We start from the raw sequence: 17,938 nt of genomic DNA, 5'->3' as shown, positions 1-17,938 counted from the left end.
TTGTTTTTTGTAAGTAAAAGTAGCAATACCACAATGAAGAATTATGAAATGTAAAATGTGTGGATTCAAAATTTGACTTGAGTCAAAATACAAAACGACTGGCATTATACCCAAAGTACTAAAAGTAAAAAATGCAATGTTGCTTATTTGGTTAATGTATGTTTTGTAATAAGAATCTAAAACTACAAAGTAACTTGAAACTAAAGTTTTCAAATAATTATAATGGATTACAAAATACAACATTTGCCTCTATAAGAGTAGGAATTTAGACAGTATAACAAAAATGTACCTCAACATTGTACTTGAGTAAATGTACTTAGTTACCTTCCACAAATAATAATGTCACTAGTTTACCCTATTGTAAAATCACGTTACATAAGGCTGCAACAGTTAGTACAAACATATTTTTTAATAAAGTAAATAGTGCAACACTGTTGTACGACAAGCTTTTAAACAAGGCTTAAGTGGTTAATCAGACTAATAAGTCAATTATATGAAAGAAATTGATTTTTTTGCATCAATTCGTTGATATATGAAAAAGAATTATAACAAACATAACAAAAATTACCAGAAAAAGATGTGTTTAGATTATTCAATTAATCGAAGAAGTAATCGATAGATTAATCGCTAAGAAAATAATGGATAGTTGCAGACATCACTCACTTTTATTATTTTTTCGAAAGATTGGCTGAAACTTTGCTTGCTTGCTTATTTGCACATTAAAGATCCTTCAGAGCATCAACCTGTTTGTGATGATTTTTTTCCCCACCTAACTAATTATGATTATAACAATATAAGTTAGATCAATTTAAAAAATCTAGGATCAATGAAATCAGGATCCTAGATGCAACATGAATTGGCTGAGGTGCTTAAACACTCTCACCAACACGGCTGAGTTTGTAGTCTCCAGTATTAAGTCAGATTCCTTGAGTGATGACACCTGGGCCATTTTTCCTGAGTAATAGTATCTCCATGGATTGATTTAATTGTGACATTGTAAATTAGGTCTCCCTTGTAAAATATATTTTTTAATATCTGGGTTTTCTCCTGGTTAAATAAAGGGTTAAAACATATATGTTCAAATATTGTCTGAGGTGTTGTACAGTTATGTGATGGATGTGAGATGAGCTCCTTGGAGTTCCAACTCATGGACTCCTGCCCCTTCACTGGGTCTAGTTTCATTATCTCCTTAGAGATCCACCTCTTCATACTGGTGGTATTCTTCCTCTTCACTCTGCCCGGCGTCAGCACCTCCTTGGAGATCTATTTCTGTGTACAGGTGGTATTCTTCCTCTTCACTTGGTCCAGCTTCACCATCAGAACCAACAACATTATAATAATCTATCTCAATGTTCTCCCTTATTACATTATAATAAACCCTCTCTGTGTTCGCCACTCCTGCATTCTGCCCTCTGATGGCCTGGGGAAACACAGAAACACCCAACTTTAAGTCACTGAATCACATCTGGTTTACTTAAATAAGAAAAAGTCTAAGTCTCTAAAAAGAAAGGGAATTTAGTTAAGTTATGTTTGTTATTTGTTATTTGATGATTAATTCAATACAAAGTTGGAATGAGAGAAGGACATCTGTGTATTCATCTCTAAAGTGCATACTGAATGCTATTCCAACTCAATAGGCCCAGGGCCCCATGCCAGGTTCAAGTTGCTAAAGCCACTAATATCGGATTTAGGACTAGGCAAGGGGCGTTCCCCCGCAAAAGTTGCTACTCCGGGACACCTCCCTTACCAGCTAAACACCTGCGCTACCCGTTAATGCATAGGTGTGGTTTGGGCGTTACAATGATAAAACCAATCACTGTGCCAGATGCAATTACCCTTAAGAGAAGACTGCGCTTATATATATATATCCCCAATCCAATATACGCTCTCCTATCTCCCTGTCTGCAGTGTTGCCTGGTCTGATTATTATAAGCCACAACAACTCTGCAGCCGCACTGAGGAGATTTTACATGAAGCACACATACCCAATGTTCTAAGCTCTGGACTTTGATTGCCTTTCAATAAAACCACATTTGATAGACATAAGTATCACCTACATGTTACTGATTAGAGAGAATTTTATATTTTTGTAATCAGTTCATTATTTCCTGCGTAATCGATGAATAAAACTGACGTGTGTCAATTGGAGCATTGCATTGCGCGATGCACAAATTGTCTTCTTTAAATAGACTATCATCTTATATAAATACAATTGACACAAGGAATTGACACCCTCACTTCTGCTGATTATAGTAAAATTAGAATCAGAATATTTGTTGACAATAATTGCTTAGTAGAGAGAGGTGCGCACTGTGCGTCCTGGCCGTCTCCACGAATCCATTGCAGACTGTGCGCTCTTGCGGGTGGTTTTAGAATCCGCTGTGCGCTTTCCCAAAGCCGCACCCAATTTTTGGGATATAGCAACAACACGCCCATGGGCACGCCTTCACCCGCAAATAACGGTATCGGCATAATGGAGAACGGGTATAGCAGGTGCAGAATAGCGTATAGGGACAGCGCCAGCTCCCTTATCCGTATTTAACGGGTAATGGGTAGAAAATCACGGGTAAAGGTTAATGGTAGGGGTATAGCGTGCCACAGAATAGAGCCCCTCGTCTCTGAGGTCTCTGAGGCTAAGGCCTACGGGCCTATGGGCTTTCATTATCTGAATGACAGTAAGACAGAAATCATCATTTTCGGCCTCGACTCTCCCATCCCGTCATCCTAGGTCCCCTTAGCTCTAACACTCACTCCTCTGTAAAAACAAAACAAAAACCTTGGTGTCACTTTTCATGCAGCCTTCAAATTGAAAGCAATTTAGCTCTGTTGTCAAAACCAGCTTCTTTCACCTATCTCTCTCAAAATGACCTCGAGAGGGTTATCCATGCATTCATTTCATCAAGATTAGACTACTTTAACTCTCTGTATGTCGGCATCGATAAATCGTTGCTTAGGCGCTTGCAGCTGTTACTCTACAAGCCTTAGAGTAACATTTACTACAATCTGTGATGCTCATTTCAGAGCTTCATTTTTCTCACATATTGGATATTTTTATTTAGTATCATTTAATTTTTAAATGTGTGTCACTGTGGTTGAAACCCCTCCTATATCTAATTTGTGTTTGTTGTAGTACGAAACACACTTTAACTCTGGTTTAACTGTCTTTTATATTCTAGTCTTGTATTGAATACATATGCATTACCCTCCATAGACGACAGAGGGCACCGATCCACAGTATCAAAAGCAGCAGCACTGGGACTGTAACTCTGATGATGTCAGATGTCAGAAGAGGGACTGTGTGAGAAAAATATGTTGGAATGAAAATGTTACCAAACATCATATCAGGAACAGCTCTTAACTCATTGACTGCCATTGATGAATATATTCGTCATGTCACCCAAGGCTCACCGCCATTGACGAGTCACTCGTCATGTGGTTAGTGAAAAGGTTAGTGAAAACGCTCGGAATCGCTGGCAAGGGCAGGTATAGACAATGTTTTAACTCTGGCAGTCAATGAGTTAACAAGAAAAAAATATATATATAACTTCCATATTTGATTGAATCATGGGTTTCATTTTGTGAGTTGAAAAGTCCATTTCATTCAGGTTACCTGTGATAGTGACTGTGAGAGAGAGGAACTTGCTCTCAGAGGAAAAGTAATGAGAAAAAGCATTGGTGTGATTTATAACAACATTGATGTGATAAACACAGCTGTATTTTCCGAGGTGGGTGTGGTCTGCTGCAGGAAACAGGAAGTTGGCAGAGTGATTGGCAGCTGGCTGGGTGCGGTTGTGTGTTGCGTTGGATCCAGTGAATGTGAGGTGGAATGAACCTCCTGGGTACTGTGGCTGGACGGAACAGCTTATGGTAAAGTTTGAACCTTCAAACACCTGCCTGCCCTCAGAAACCCTGTCTCTGAAGGGAAGGACGGTGATGTTTGGCTTAAACAGCAGATCTGTAACAAGACAAAGGTGATTGGATGAAATATTATATTTAAACAAGGTAGGCCTAGACAATGAGATGAAACCAAAGTTACAGGTCAAACATCTTGGAAAGATTATAAAAATGTCAGAGTAAACTATTCTGAAGATCTAGATCTAGGGGTCTATAACCCACATTAAAAAATGACGTGTAGAACACATTATATTTACAGACGCATTAGAAGTACAGTGGGCCATTATTCATTAGTCATATTTATCTGTGGTTGAAAAACATGCATTTGTTAAAGTTTATACTAGCTATTATTGTCAATATTGTTACTTTTACTCTTATGCTGAAATAGATTATGCTAAAACAAGTTAAATTAAATTGAAAGAAACACCCTGTATTTCCATGTTTAAGATAGATAGACAAACGGACGGACGGATGGACAGACACACAGACAGACAGACAGACAGACAGACAGACAGACAGACAGACAGACAGACAGACAGACAGACAGACAGACAGACAGACAGACAGACAGACAGACAGACAGACAGACAGACAGACAGACAGACAGACAGACAGACAGACGGATGGACAGATATATCTATGTTATTGTTTGTGTTACCTGAACAGACAATCTCCAGACTGACAGTGGAATTATGAGACATCTTTGTTCCACACTCCCTCAGTGAAGATTCAGATCCAACACAGGAAGTTGTAATCCACCATACAGGTTGAACTGTAGAACCAGAAATCCTTTGTGTTGAAACAGCAGAGCCACAGTCCAGCTGTCTACACACTACAAATGATGACTTCAGGTTCCAGTCAGACTGACCATCCACTGGTTTCCACTCTTTCTGGTGTTTCATCTCCAGTCTACCAGTACAGTCACTGGTTCCACCCACCAACCTGACTGCTTCAGACTCTGTACAGAGACAAGAGAGTAACAGACCATTTAGACCATTTAGACCGTTTAATTGTTGGTGGTGTTGTATTAACAGATGATGGGGTACTTCGCCCAACAGCTGGTGAGTTTGAAGGCATCTTTTATGCTTTGGTTGAACATTCTAAATGAATACACTATAGATACTCAAAATCCGCATCATGTCACAACACATTGATGCTGTTTATCCTATTAACTTTTTTAGATTGTTAAAACACATTTTTATTTCAATATGTAAAGTAATTTGTTCAATACACCTTGTTGTTTTGCTTAGCTGTTTATCAATGTTGCTGTGACGTTTGTCCAGTATCTCATAAACAAGGTATTGATATAATATGGACTAGTGAAGGCAGAATGAAAGTGTGTTGAATTTGCATTTCTCTGTCGTTCAAGGATGCGATCTGTTGACACACTTGGTAGGCATGGTCAATTGTTGTTTATTGTTTGTTGACGCTCGCCCTACGCTCGCAAGACATTAGCATGGACATAAACACGTTGTATTAATTTGAAAAAATTGATAAATAATAATTATAATAATAATAAAAAACAAAAGTAGTTTGTCTTTTACCTATTTATCTTTTCTGAAAACTTACTTTTATGTTTAGGCCATTTAATTTACAGTATTTTATCTTCTTATTGTATCCTCGCTTGTCTTCCATTTGTTTTAACCACTTTAATCATATTTATTACACGGCTTGGTTGAATGCTTGATTCTGATTGGTCAATCACTGAATTCAGTGGTGTGTTATTTCTGTATAATGACCGATGAGCTCTATCACAGGCCGCTGTCTATAATCAAAGACTCAGAGCACCTGCTGCGCTGCTTAATTTTGTGCTGTATCCAACATGACAGCCATGTAAACAAATACGCAATGTTATTTACAGCTAAACTTTGCTCTCAAGAATGTTTTTGAAAACATTTGAATTGAGAAATAAACAATGCAGTAACCGAAAATGTATTCTATTTGATCAACACTTCCTTTTTTCCCGAGGCGACCATGTCCGCCCAGCGCAACACTTATGGAATACTTTCATACCGTAAGCAAGGAAATACTTTGTTTTGTTTTGTACTTTTGGGTCAATTTATTAATTAATATATTAAGTAGACGTGTAATAAGCAGGATAATTGACGGCCAGCCGGTCATTGTTGAGAAATAAAACCCTTCAGGGTGATTATCAGATATACAATCACCCCTTGCATCCTTCATTAACTGATTCCCCCAGGGGTCTATACTAAGCCCCCTCTTTTTTTTCCATTTACACCAAACCTCTTCTCTTCTGAAACTTTGTTTGGAAAAGTGCTGTACAGATCAAGTTTATTAAAAGTATTACCTGAGCAGGTGAGTCTAACAGTCTTATCAGATGAGCAGGTGTTTCTAGTAGAACCTGAAGTTCCACAGTCCAGGAGAACAGACTCATTGCCTTTGCACTGGAACTCTTTGGTCCACATTGGAGCCTTCACTTCTCCATAGAGCGCCCCCTGGAGGACAGAAGGAGCCCCACAGCCAAGCTGCCTACAGACCACCTCTGCATCCTGGTGGTCAAAGTCATCTTCACACACTGAGACCCACGACTGATCAGATTTCACCTCCACTCTCCCTGAACACAAACTAGTCCCATTCACCAACCTCACAGATTCTGAAGAGAGAGAGAGAGAGAGATAGAGAGAGAGAGAGAGAGAGAGAGAGAGAGAGAGAGAGAGAGAGAGAGCATATTTAACATATTTAGAGAATTGTTGTTCCAATACCGCATTACTACAAAAACAGACGCATGCACACACACATGGACGGACGGACAGACAGACAGACAGATAGATGGATAGTACAGTAGGACTGTACAGATTGCTGTCATTGTTGAAGTTACTGGACCTCATTCACCAACAATTATTAAGAATAATTATTTTCTTAATATCCACTCATACAGTTTTCACTAAGATTCTGACATTCACCAATGTTTTCATAGCTGCGATTTGTTTTTAGGGGAAAACAGAATCAAAACACTCTCAAGAGCACACTTTTGTGTGCTGACATGTTTGCGCAAAAATAATTAGTTATTGCATTTTATTTTCTACAGTTGTATCATAGGATTTGAATTACAATAATATTCGTAATATATTTTAAAATAATTGTTGTCATTCAAGTTCTCAGGCCTGAACATTTAATTCCAACCCGAACAGACCCGGCCTGAGCCCAACTCAAAAAATTAACAGTATATTAATGGAATGCATCACTTAATTGTTCCTGAAAACATATTTTACAATACCTAAAAAATAAAATGAAAATAAACACATTTGAAGAGAAGAAAACAGCCGCACTGTATTGTAACATACCTAATGTGTAAGTTACAATATATGTTTTAGGCTCTATTTGAACTGCCCACACGTAAGACACAAATGTATTTATTAATATGATGTCATACTGTAGGTCAAAAGGTCCAAATGCCCATCCCTAGAGGATATGGGATTCATCATTATAAGAACCCAGTTACAAACAACCCTGCGGTCATGGATGTCATGAATCTGACTAGACTTTGCTTAGGTAAAAAATTGGTGAATGAGGCCCACTGTTTGTGTTACCTGAACAGATCACCTCCAGTCTCTCAATATGGAATATTGAGACGACTGTGTCCCACACTCTCTCAGTGAAGACTTAGGCCCAACACTGGAACATGGAATCTTCCATACAGGTTGAACTGTAGAACCAGAACTCCTTTGTGTTGAAACAGCAGAACCACAGTCCAGCTGTCTACACACTACAGAAGATGACTGTAGGTTCCAGTCAGACTGACCATCCACTGGTCTCCAGTCTCCCTGGTGTTTCATCTCCAGTCTACCAGTACAGTTACTGGTTTCTCCCACCAACCTGACATCATCAGGCTCTGTATGTAAAGAGACAACAGAGTAAGTAGTATAAAACATACTATTACTTTTAACTTTAATGATAAAATAACAATCCAAACCAAAATTGTAATTAGCAAAATCAGTGTCATCTATTAAATCACTTCTGAAAATCTACTTTTATGTTGAGGCCTTTTTATTTATTTTACATTCTAATTACTGCTTATTCTAACAATGCCTATCTCTTTTTATGCCTCCTTTTTGTTTTAATTTGATACTTTTTTATATTTATCTCATCCATATTATGTTCCTGTAACACTTATGTGCCTTGCCCCCTAATAAATGTTTCCAAACAAGGTTACAAAGTGCATAGCCACACATAACGTATTTGTTATCTTAAGCATATCCTCATGAGCAACACATTTGCCACGTTGACCCATGAAATCTGCCTCTTAGATCTTCCGCCACGTTTTTTTTTTAAATATAAAAATGCTTAAATTGAGCAATATGTGCAAAACGTTCTACACACAAACCATGGAAAATATCTAAAATCCCAGTTGAGATAAGTAGTTTGCAAGTGAAATGAAGCCTCCATGAGCCAATAAAAACTGTGCATCTATGTAGGTGGTGCACCCCTTTCCTTTCCTGGCCATGCACTGGGTTGGCTCACACAGTGTCGAACACTGAAAACATCACTGAAAAAAATCTTACTCCAATGGACCCTTCGCTAAGCCCCACCCACTCCACTCTGTGACTGGTGGTGCGAAGTTAGTCACACCCAGGCCTGGCAGCGCCTGGCAATCTCTGCTTCTCACCCATGGACTTGCATGTTAAATGATGGCTTTTCCCCTTAAAAATAATCGATCATTTCAGGAGCAAGAGCTTCCAAATCTCTTCTAAATCTAGTCAACAAGGCCTGCAGTAGGCTATGCACTGGACAAATGTGCATGACATTATTTCAATAAACTAAAAACATGGGAAATGTTAGAGGGAGTAATAGCCATGGATACACGACGGTCGACTGTCACGACCGTCATGGATGAACTTCAACCTGGTGTTTGCACTTTCTCCATTTATGGCCCGTACATCTACATAAACGTTCATATTTCAAATATAAAGTGCTTATCCCATGGCCACTGATGTTACATGTATATACGGGCTCTCAGAAATACCTGTATCATCCGTATTGTTCAATAAAAAGCATTTTAATCTGATCGGTGGCCATTTTCTCCATAAGCTTTCAACTGAGTGACCCTATCGGTTGGTAGGTGTATTGTACTCGAATACATTATGAGATGAGAGTAGAATGGCCATTTATCGGATTAAAATGCTTTTCATTGAACAATATAGAATATACGGGTACTTTTGAGAGTCCCGTGCATAATTGTAACATCCGTGGCCATGGGGTAAGCACTTTATATTTAATATCTGAACGTTTATATAGATGTACGGACGTAAATGGAGAAAGTGCAAACACCAGGTTGAAGGTGATTCTTGACTGTAACAGGAGTTTTCATGTACCGCAGGGACTGCAGTAGCAGACGCAGTTAATAAATAGACGAACAAATGAATTAATATACTTTAACGTGTGGAATCCGAAACAGGCAGCGCTGTGATTCTGAATTTTGTTACGATTACGGTGATTAGTAGCCTACTATTGACACCACCTGGGCGAGTGAGTCGTCTAACTTTCCCGACGTTATGCTGTGTATGTGTTCAACAACACAGCCATGAAGCCTTGCAGTTTAAGTGCAGATTTCAGCTTGGGAAAAGCAGCCTCCAACGGGTTTGGGTAAGTGGTTCATAGTCACCATTACGTTATCGTGGTATTCCTATTCTTGCCATTATGTTGCAAATGATTGTGTGTGTGCGGGCGATGTAACATTGACAGCTATGGCAGGTGACGAAAGTTTGCCAGACCTATGCCAGGCTAACAACGGTTGCTAAGCTGGCATTGGACAATCGCTTTTGGGGTGGGGTTTAGCGAAGGGTCCATTGGCCCAATCGGCGCACTGTAGCATTCAACTGAAAATGCAACATTCGATCAGGCATATAAAATCCCTTGTTAGAAACTACAACCATGAAACGTGGTTACAATCATAGATATATATAAAGGCTAGATGGCTCAAGGGGGCGTCGCAAGCGTAGCTCAACCGCGGCCATCTTGCAACAGTCATTCATAACATTATGTCTATGGTGCATGTACTTTGAAATAACCATAGCGTGCTCAATTTTCATCCGATTTTCAAACGGTTTGGTGTTTTGTAAACACCAAATATGTAGTTATGATACTGCATACTTATAATTATAATCATGTTTTTTTTTTTAAATAACATTAAATATGCAGTATCATAAATACATCTTTGGTGTTTACAACACACCAAACCGTTTGAAAATCGGATGAAAATTGAGCACGCTATGGTTATTTCAAAGCATATGCACCATAGACATAATGTTATGAATGACCGTCCCAAGATGGCCGCCATGTGGCAACGTCGTACTCCATTGGCCAGCAGCGCGGGTGAGTCATCTAGCCTTTATATATATCTATGGTTACAATATGCCTCTATCTATATCATGAGTGGCAATCGATTATGTCAATAGAAAAAGTCCATTGACCAGATATAAGATCTAGGTGACTGGAGTAACAAATACATTTTTCCGTCCGGTGGAATATTTTATTTTCAGGCCAAAAGTGTATTTTAAGGTGACTCTCCATCAAACAGACTATTTCAGACTACAACAGACTACAACAGACTGGTAGTCGGTTGGCAAAAGTTGGCATTTAGTTCAGCACAAACTGTCAGCCGACGTGCCCATTGATGTGCTAATGCATTATAGCTTTCAACCTAGCCTGCCAGTGTTGCCAGGTCTGTTTATTATAAGTGACTTTGGGCTTGTTTCCCTGCAACGTCGCTTGTAAATAGGTATGTTCCCAGCGTTTTTTCTTCACTGACGTGCAGTGGTGTTAAAAGTAACTAGTACATTTACTCAAGTACTGTACTTAAGTACAATTTTGAGGCACTTTTACTTTACTGGAGTATTTCCAATTGTCTATACTTTAATTCTCTACTCCACTACATCTAAGTGGCAAATATTGTACTTTTACTCCACTACAATTATTTGAAATTTTTAGTTACTAGTTACTTTGCAGATATAAATTACATCATTATTAACCACTTTAGCCCTATTTTATACCTAGGCTATTTGAAGATAGCCGATCTAAAAGCTTTAGTACTTTTACTCAAGTACATTTTTAATTCCAGTCTTTTACTTGTAACAGACTCAGTACATCTACATTATTGCAGTATTGGTACTTTTTAAAACATTTGTGTACTTTTTACACCACTGCTGACGTGTACACGACATATTTTTAAACCGAAAAATAAATAAATTAATTCATTTATTGAAATTAACATCCAGAAAATAGCCAAAACTGAGCACATTTTGATCTATAAGGCCAAATCTCATTTGAAAAAATATATTAAGAGTATATGAAAGCCATTTAAAATGTTTATACTATTGGAATCTTACACACCTGCTCCCAAATAATTAATTACATCATTCCAGTACACAGCGCAAAAGTAGGTCATATAGCCCAGCGCAAGTCAGAGCCATCTGAACTGAGCTGTCCTTAAAAGTTTAAACCATAACATGACATATAGAATGGATCTTCAGACAAACAATTGTGAGTGCAAACGTAGGCTTATTCTCTCTCTCTCTCTCGCTCGCTCGCTTTGAGAGACGGGGAGAGAGAGAAACAGTGAATGTAGGTTTTCATAGACCTGGTCGCTGGTTTCACTCACAGTCAGAATCTGGCAACCTCGAAGGCAGCGTTGATCAAACCTTTACCCCTCTCGCCCCCCCCTCTTCTCTACTCCTGCGCTCTTCCAGTCTGGCAAAGACTGAACAAGTTCGGTCGCCCCGGAGTTGGACGATTAGGTCAAGGCGGACCCCTTGGCGTCGGTCGCGGACCCCCTAACCGACTGAACTACGATATCCAACGCTTCTCGACGCCGAGTCGGGCCAAAATCGGTGCGATGGAAACCTAGCTTTAGAGTCTTTCCACCGAGGACAGTTGGCTTTCAACACCTTAAAACCGTCTTTGTTTTGGTGAGTAGCGAAAGTGTATTCTTAATTTTTTACAAAAGTCGAGAGAAAACAATGCCCGAAGAGTCAAATAGCGTTAACACTATGAAACAGAGCTAGCTCCACTCCTAAATCCCTACTCCTCATAGTATTCTTTTTTGTTTTTCAGCAATTTGTACAAACATTTGTACACACAACATATGGACCAATATCTAAAAGTTGAAGAAACATGAAGCATGAAGCATGAAAAATGAAGCTACCATGTGTGAATGCATATTGTAGTGGGTGTGGCTTCATAAAAAGGCAAATACTCCCTTATGCTTGTTGGTCACATATCCTTTTATTTCAGACCATAAATATGCCATGTTCTTGCTAAATCACCATTAATATTACATATACAGCCGTTATTTAAAAAAAATGATTTTCTTTCGGAAACCCCATCTCCGTGTCTGCTGAGAGACAAGAGTTGATTTTTTGGGGCTGAATGAGCTAGTCCCCGCCTACTCAGATCATGCTGTGCTCTGATTGGCTAGAATTCAGCTTTAAAAAGCTGACGGCTCGAAAGGCAAAAAAAAGCAGCTTCAAGGATGAGATCTGGGGAGAAAAAAAGCACGCTTTTCTATTTACGCTTTTAAAAGCTCATCAAAAAATATAAAAAGCTGATTTGCATATAGAGACAACATTGAAAATAAAAGCTGATTCATTGTTCAGCTTCCCTTTGGTGTGAACACAGCATTATGGACCAATCAATCTTTGTGCAAATACATTACATACATCTACAGTATATGTTGTCTAAGGTTCGGAGGGCACTTGCCTGGAATGCCATGCATGGGATGAGGAGAGTGTGGAAATCAGACATGGGAGAATACCTCATGAGGCGGCTGTTCGTAGCTACAGCGGAGTCAGTACTGCTGTATGGGGCTGAGACATGGACCCTCACAGCACAACAGGAAAGGGCCCTGGGTGGAGTCTACACAAGAATGCTACGAATGGCACTAGGTGTCACATGGACGGAACACATCAGAAATGTGGTCCTCTATGGGAACCTACCACGGGTCACAGACAAAGTCAGAAGAGAAGGATGAGGCTGGCAGGGCACTGCGTCAGGCACCCGGAACTAGAGACAAGCAAACAGACACTATGGGAGCCAACCCAGGGCAAAGCCAGGAAAGGCAAGAAGCGCACCACCTACGTAGATGCATTGCGGCGCTACATCTTAGCTAACAACATCGGAGAGCTCAAGCACCTGATGTTAGATAGGAGAGTGTGGAGGGCAACGATTTAGGTGTCCCGAGTTGGTGTTGGCTAGACCGCACTCTCGCATCGCATCGCAGATGAAGTACACTCATTGGCAACGTTTTAACACTAGTTAGAAATCTGCCATTACATGTAAATCATAAAAGAGACAGACTACAATACCCACAATCCCTCAGCAAGTTTCCAATGGTCATCTGTTAATCGCGGTCTTCTTTCTCTCAAACGCAATTTGAGTATATTCTGTTGCTCATTAGCTTATTGTGCATATTGCATATTGTTGGCCCCCGTTATGCTGCTAGGTGCTATATTTATAATTACTATTATTAGTCATTATTATTACCTGAGCAGGTGAGTCCAACAGTCTTGTCAGGTGAGCAGGTGTCTCTAGTTGAGTCTGAGGTTCCACAGTCCAGGAGAACAGACTCGTTGCCTTCACACTGGAACTCTTTGGTCCACATTGGAGCCCTGACTTTTCCATAGAGCGCCCCCTGGAGGACTGAAGGAGCCCCACAGCCAAGTTGCCTACAGACCACCTCTGCATCCGGCTGGTCAAAGTCACCTTCACACACTGAGACCCACGACTGATTAGACTTCACCTCCACTCTGCCTGAACATGAACTAGTCCCATTCACTAACCTCACAGACTCTAGAGAGAGAGAGAGAGAGAGAGAGAGAGAGAGAGAGAGAGAGAGAGAGAGAGAGAGAGAGAGAGAGAGAGAGAGAGAGAGAGAGAGAGAGAGAGAGAAAGACATACCTGATGTATACTTGTTTACACACTCTGTCTCACATGCACACAAACACACACACACACACACACACACACACACACACACACACACACACACACACACACACACACACACACACACACACACACACACACACACACACACACACACACACACACACACACACACGTCAATGAGTCGTCATTAATTACACAATTTGGGTGTGAGAATCTTTTACTGGGTATGATTATTATTTTTCACAGTGCTCATGATGCAAAATAAACAGTGAATGAGGCTCATACAATTGATGTAAACCTACACAGTTCAATGTGTATTTATGTTTTTGGGATATGACATTTTAAACATCCTTCTTCAAAGGTCACATCAAAGAAAGGTAGGCTGTATTTATTTATTTATTTATTTATTTATTTATTTATATACTTACTTACTTACTTACTTACTTACTTACTTACGTACTTATTCATTCATGTATTACTTATTTGCTACTAGATCACATAACTTGGCTTTATTCTTCACGACGTGCTCATGTCTCTCTGTCTGTAATGGACAGTCACTTAATATTTTTGAGCATTTGTGTTGGTGACACTTGTTTATTTACTTATTTGCTGCTGGATCATGTGCCCATTTGGCTTTATTCTCTACTGCATGCCATGTCATTGCTTATGTGCATCTGTAGGGACTCTGTGTAGCCTATTAATATGTGATCAATTTTGTTGGTGGCATATAGTTATTATATTAATACGCCTACAGCAATTTTAACTCTCAGTAGCATGGGGGGGTGTTCTGTCTGTGTTTGTGTTACAGAAGGCACAATAGAGTTCATATCAGTGAGTTGTGCAGTCGCACACATCAGAGAAAGAGCTTATCAGAGAGATTACTTTGATTTGGTGTCGGTTCTCAGGTAAGGCTCAGGCTAATCTCTCAAGAACAGATTCTGCACTGCGTTGGAATCTGTCGGTGAGGTTCGTCATAACATGTGCGCATGGGCGTGCCTTCAGATCAGGAAGCGGGCCGCGCTTTACCCAATCAAATGTAGTGGGCGGGATTCACGTGTCCGTCGATCGTTCCCCCCTCGAAACAAACCGAAACTAATTTAACAATAGCGTCCGCGGAGCAGACAAAACCACGGAAAGATATTCACATTTTAACTTACTCTTTCATCATAGAAACAAGTGGGCTTATAACCAAAACGATCCATGTTCTCTGGGAGAAGTGGTGTTAGTGTTCCGTGTAGAAATATTGTTAGTGGGAATGAAAACATAGTCGCACCAACCGGAAGTGATGCGCTGAAGGCATACACAAAACACCGGTTTCCTTGCGCTCTGGCTCTACGTTTTCGTCCTCCCAGAGCCAACAGACATAGAACAAACAGCAGAGGGCGCTGTTTTTCATTTTCAGTTGGCGATGGGTTCCCAGATTGGGCTCAGGCTGATAAATTGCAAACGCTTGTCGGATTGGGGCCAGAGAGAGAGAACGACAGACAGACAGACAGACAGACAGACAGACAGACAGACAGACAGACAGACAGACAGACAGACAGACAGACAGACAGACAGACAGACAGACAGACAGACAGACAGACAGACAGATGAAGTCATTGTTTCTTACCTGAACAGATCACATCCAGTCTTTGAGTTGAAGTATAAGACATTGTTGTTCCACACTCCCTCAGTGAAGATTCAGATCCAACACAGGAAGATGTGAACCACCAAACCGGATGATTTATAGAATCCAAACTTGTTTGTGTTGAAACAGCAGAGCCACAGTCCAGCTGTCTACACACTACAGATGCTGACTTCAGGGTCCAGTCAGAATGATACACTGGTCTCCACTCTAGTATCCAGTCCCCCTTGTGTTCCATCTCCAGTCTACCAGTACAGTTACTGTTTCCTCCCACCAACCTGACAGGACCTTTACAGAGACAAGAATGTAAGCTGTAAAAAAGCAAGCATTACTTTCTACATAAAATAAGAATCCAAACAAAATATGCTAGACATACTCAGAGCATATGGGAACCGCAGAAGTTTGTGAAAACTATTGCTGTGTCTTACTCATACACCCGCCTAGGGTCACCACGCACAATGGTATCACTAAGCTGTAGTTTACCATCAGCCGTGTAACACTGTCACACAAAAAGTGGTGACCTAATGAATACAATGTTTACGCAATCAACACAGACTGCTGGCCCGGTCACAAATTTCTGTGTAACATCCGTGCAACTCTCCGTTGACATAGCCTGGGATCAAAACCATTCAGTATGATGCATACTTGCCCTGATGAAGACCAGTTCTGGTCAAAACATGTTTTAAAACATTGTAGACATGATTAAAGTACCTTGATTTTACGCCCTCTTCTCCGTTATTTTTTGAGTGCTCGGATGTTTCCTATTTTCAAGTGTTACAGCAGTGTTTAACAGTTCAAATGGTCATAACTCGGTGACCATTGCTCTGATCAGCACAATATAGGGCTGGATTTGAAGGCTGCACAGCCTTCAAATCTAGTATAATGATAATACCACTATTATTACCTGAACATGTGAGTCCAACAGTCTTGTCAGGTGAGCAGGTGTTTCTAGTTGAGTTTGAGGTTCCACAGTCGAGGAGAACAGACTCATTGCCTTCACACTGGAACTCTTTGGTCCACATAAGATGATTCCCTTTTCCATAGAGCGCCCCCTGGAGGACTGAAGGAGCCCCACAGTCAAGCTGCCTACAGACCACCTCTGCATCCTGCTGGTCAAAGTCACCTTCACACACTGAGACCCACGACTGATTAGACTTCACCTCCACTCTGCCTGAACACAAACTAGTCCCATTCACCAACCTCACAGACTCTGGAGAGAGAGAGAGAGAGAGAGAGAGAGAGAGAGAGAGAGAGAGAGAGAGAGAGAAGAGAGAGAGAGAGAGAGAGAGAGAGAGAGAGAGAGAGAGAGAGAGAGAGAGAGATAATTCAATAACAGACTGTAAAGAATACTTTCATCTCTCTCTCTCTCTCTCTCTCTCTCTCTCTCTCTCTCTCTCTCTCTCTTTCTCTCTCTCTCTCTCTTTCATTCATTGTTTAAGTCATTGTTAGTGTTACCTGAACAGTTCACCTCCAAGCTGTAAGAGGATATATCAGACTTATTTGTTCCACACTCCCTCAGTGAAGATTCAGATCCAACACAGGAAGATGAAATCCGCCATACAGGTTGATATGAAGAATCATAAATCTCTGTTGAAACAGCAGAGCCACAGTCCAGCTGTCTACACACTACAGATGATGACTTAAGGTTCCAGTCAGACTGACCATCCACTGGTCTCCATTCTCCCTGGTGTTTAATCTCGAGTTTACCAGTACAGTTACTTGTTCCTTCCACCAACCTGACATCATCCGACTCTAAACAGAGACAAGACAGTAAGTAGTAAAACAAAGTATTACTTTTATTCAAATAATACCCAGTTTTGGGTACCAAACCAAAAACATTTGTTGTTATCTCCTCAGGAGTCAGTGTATTTTGTATGCCTTGCCTTCTTCATACTGATATAATTTGTGATCGATTATGGCGGGCAGCAAGCTCAGGCAGACCGTGGTCATTGCCCCTCAGAGGCAAAAAAAAGAATATCACACCGTTATTCACGCGATGTGACCTGAGATTGAATTCTACTCTCTGAATGGAAGAGCATTTTTTCTCAGAATGAGAGATTCTAAATTGAACATATTATATTAGCTTTTTTTTCTAAACTGGTGGGTCAATATAATAAACAAATATCTAATTCCTTTGCTATGATTCTCTGCTTTCATATTAAAAAGAAAACGAAAATGCTTAAGGAATAGCTGTTGAGCAAAAGCAGTCACATTAATTACATCCCTGTTATTATTTATTTTAAATAATTTGTAACTTGTTTTGTAAAGCACTATGTAACCTTAAGCTTGGAAAAGCTTTAATAGTTTAATAGTATTACTATTATTACCTGAGCATGTGAGTCCAACAGTCTTGTCAGGTGAACAGGTGTTTCTAGTTGAGTTTGAGGTTCCACAGTCCAGGAGAACAGACTCATTGCCTTCACACTGGAACTCTTTGGTCCACATTGGAGCCTTCACTTCTCCATATAGCGCCCCCTGGAGGACTGGATGAGCCCCACAGCCAAGCTCCCTACA

At 40.2% G+C, this 17,938-nt stretch overlaps 1 protein-coding gene across 3 annotated transcripts in view; it reads left to right on the top strand.

Annotated features, from left to right (window-relative positions):
- The window catches only part of LOC308086596 (phospholipid transfer protein-like), a 17,528-nt gene extending 16,534 nt beyond the window's left edge, over positions 1–994 (top strand). For all 3 annotated transcript variants that reach the window (XM_080430206.1, XM_080430205.1, XM_080430207.1), the window contains one exon: positions 1–994. This exon is cut by the window's left edge and continues 778 nt beyond it. The gene's annotated coding sequence lies outside the window, so the exon portion shown is untranslated.
- Positions 995–17,938: the final 16,944 nt, after the last annotated feature.

This window comes from Gymnoscopelus braueri (genome assembly GCF_963280865.1).
Source record: "Gymnoscopelus braueri genome assembly, chromosome: 6".
NCBI lineage: Eukaryota > Metazoa > Chordata > Actinopteri > Myctophiformes > Myctophidae > Gymnoscopelus > Gymnoscopelus braueri.
This window is presented reverse-complemented; position numbering and strand designations above follow the sequence as displayed.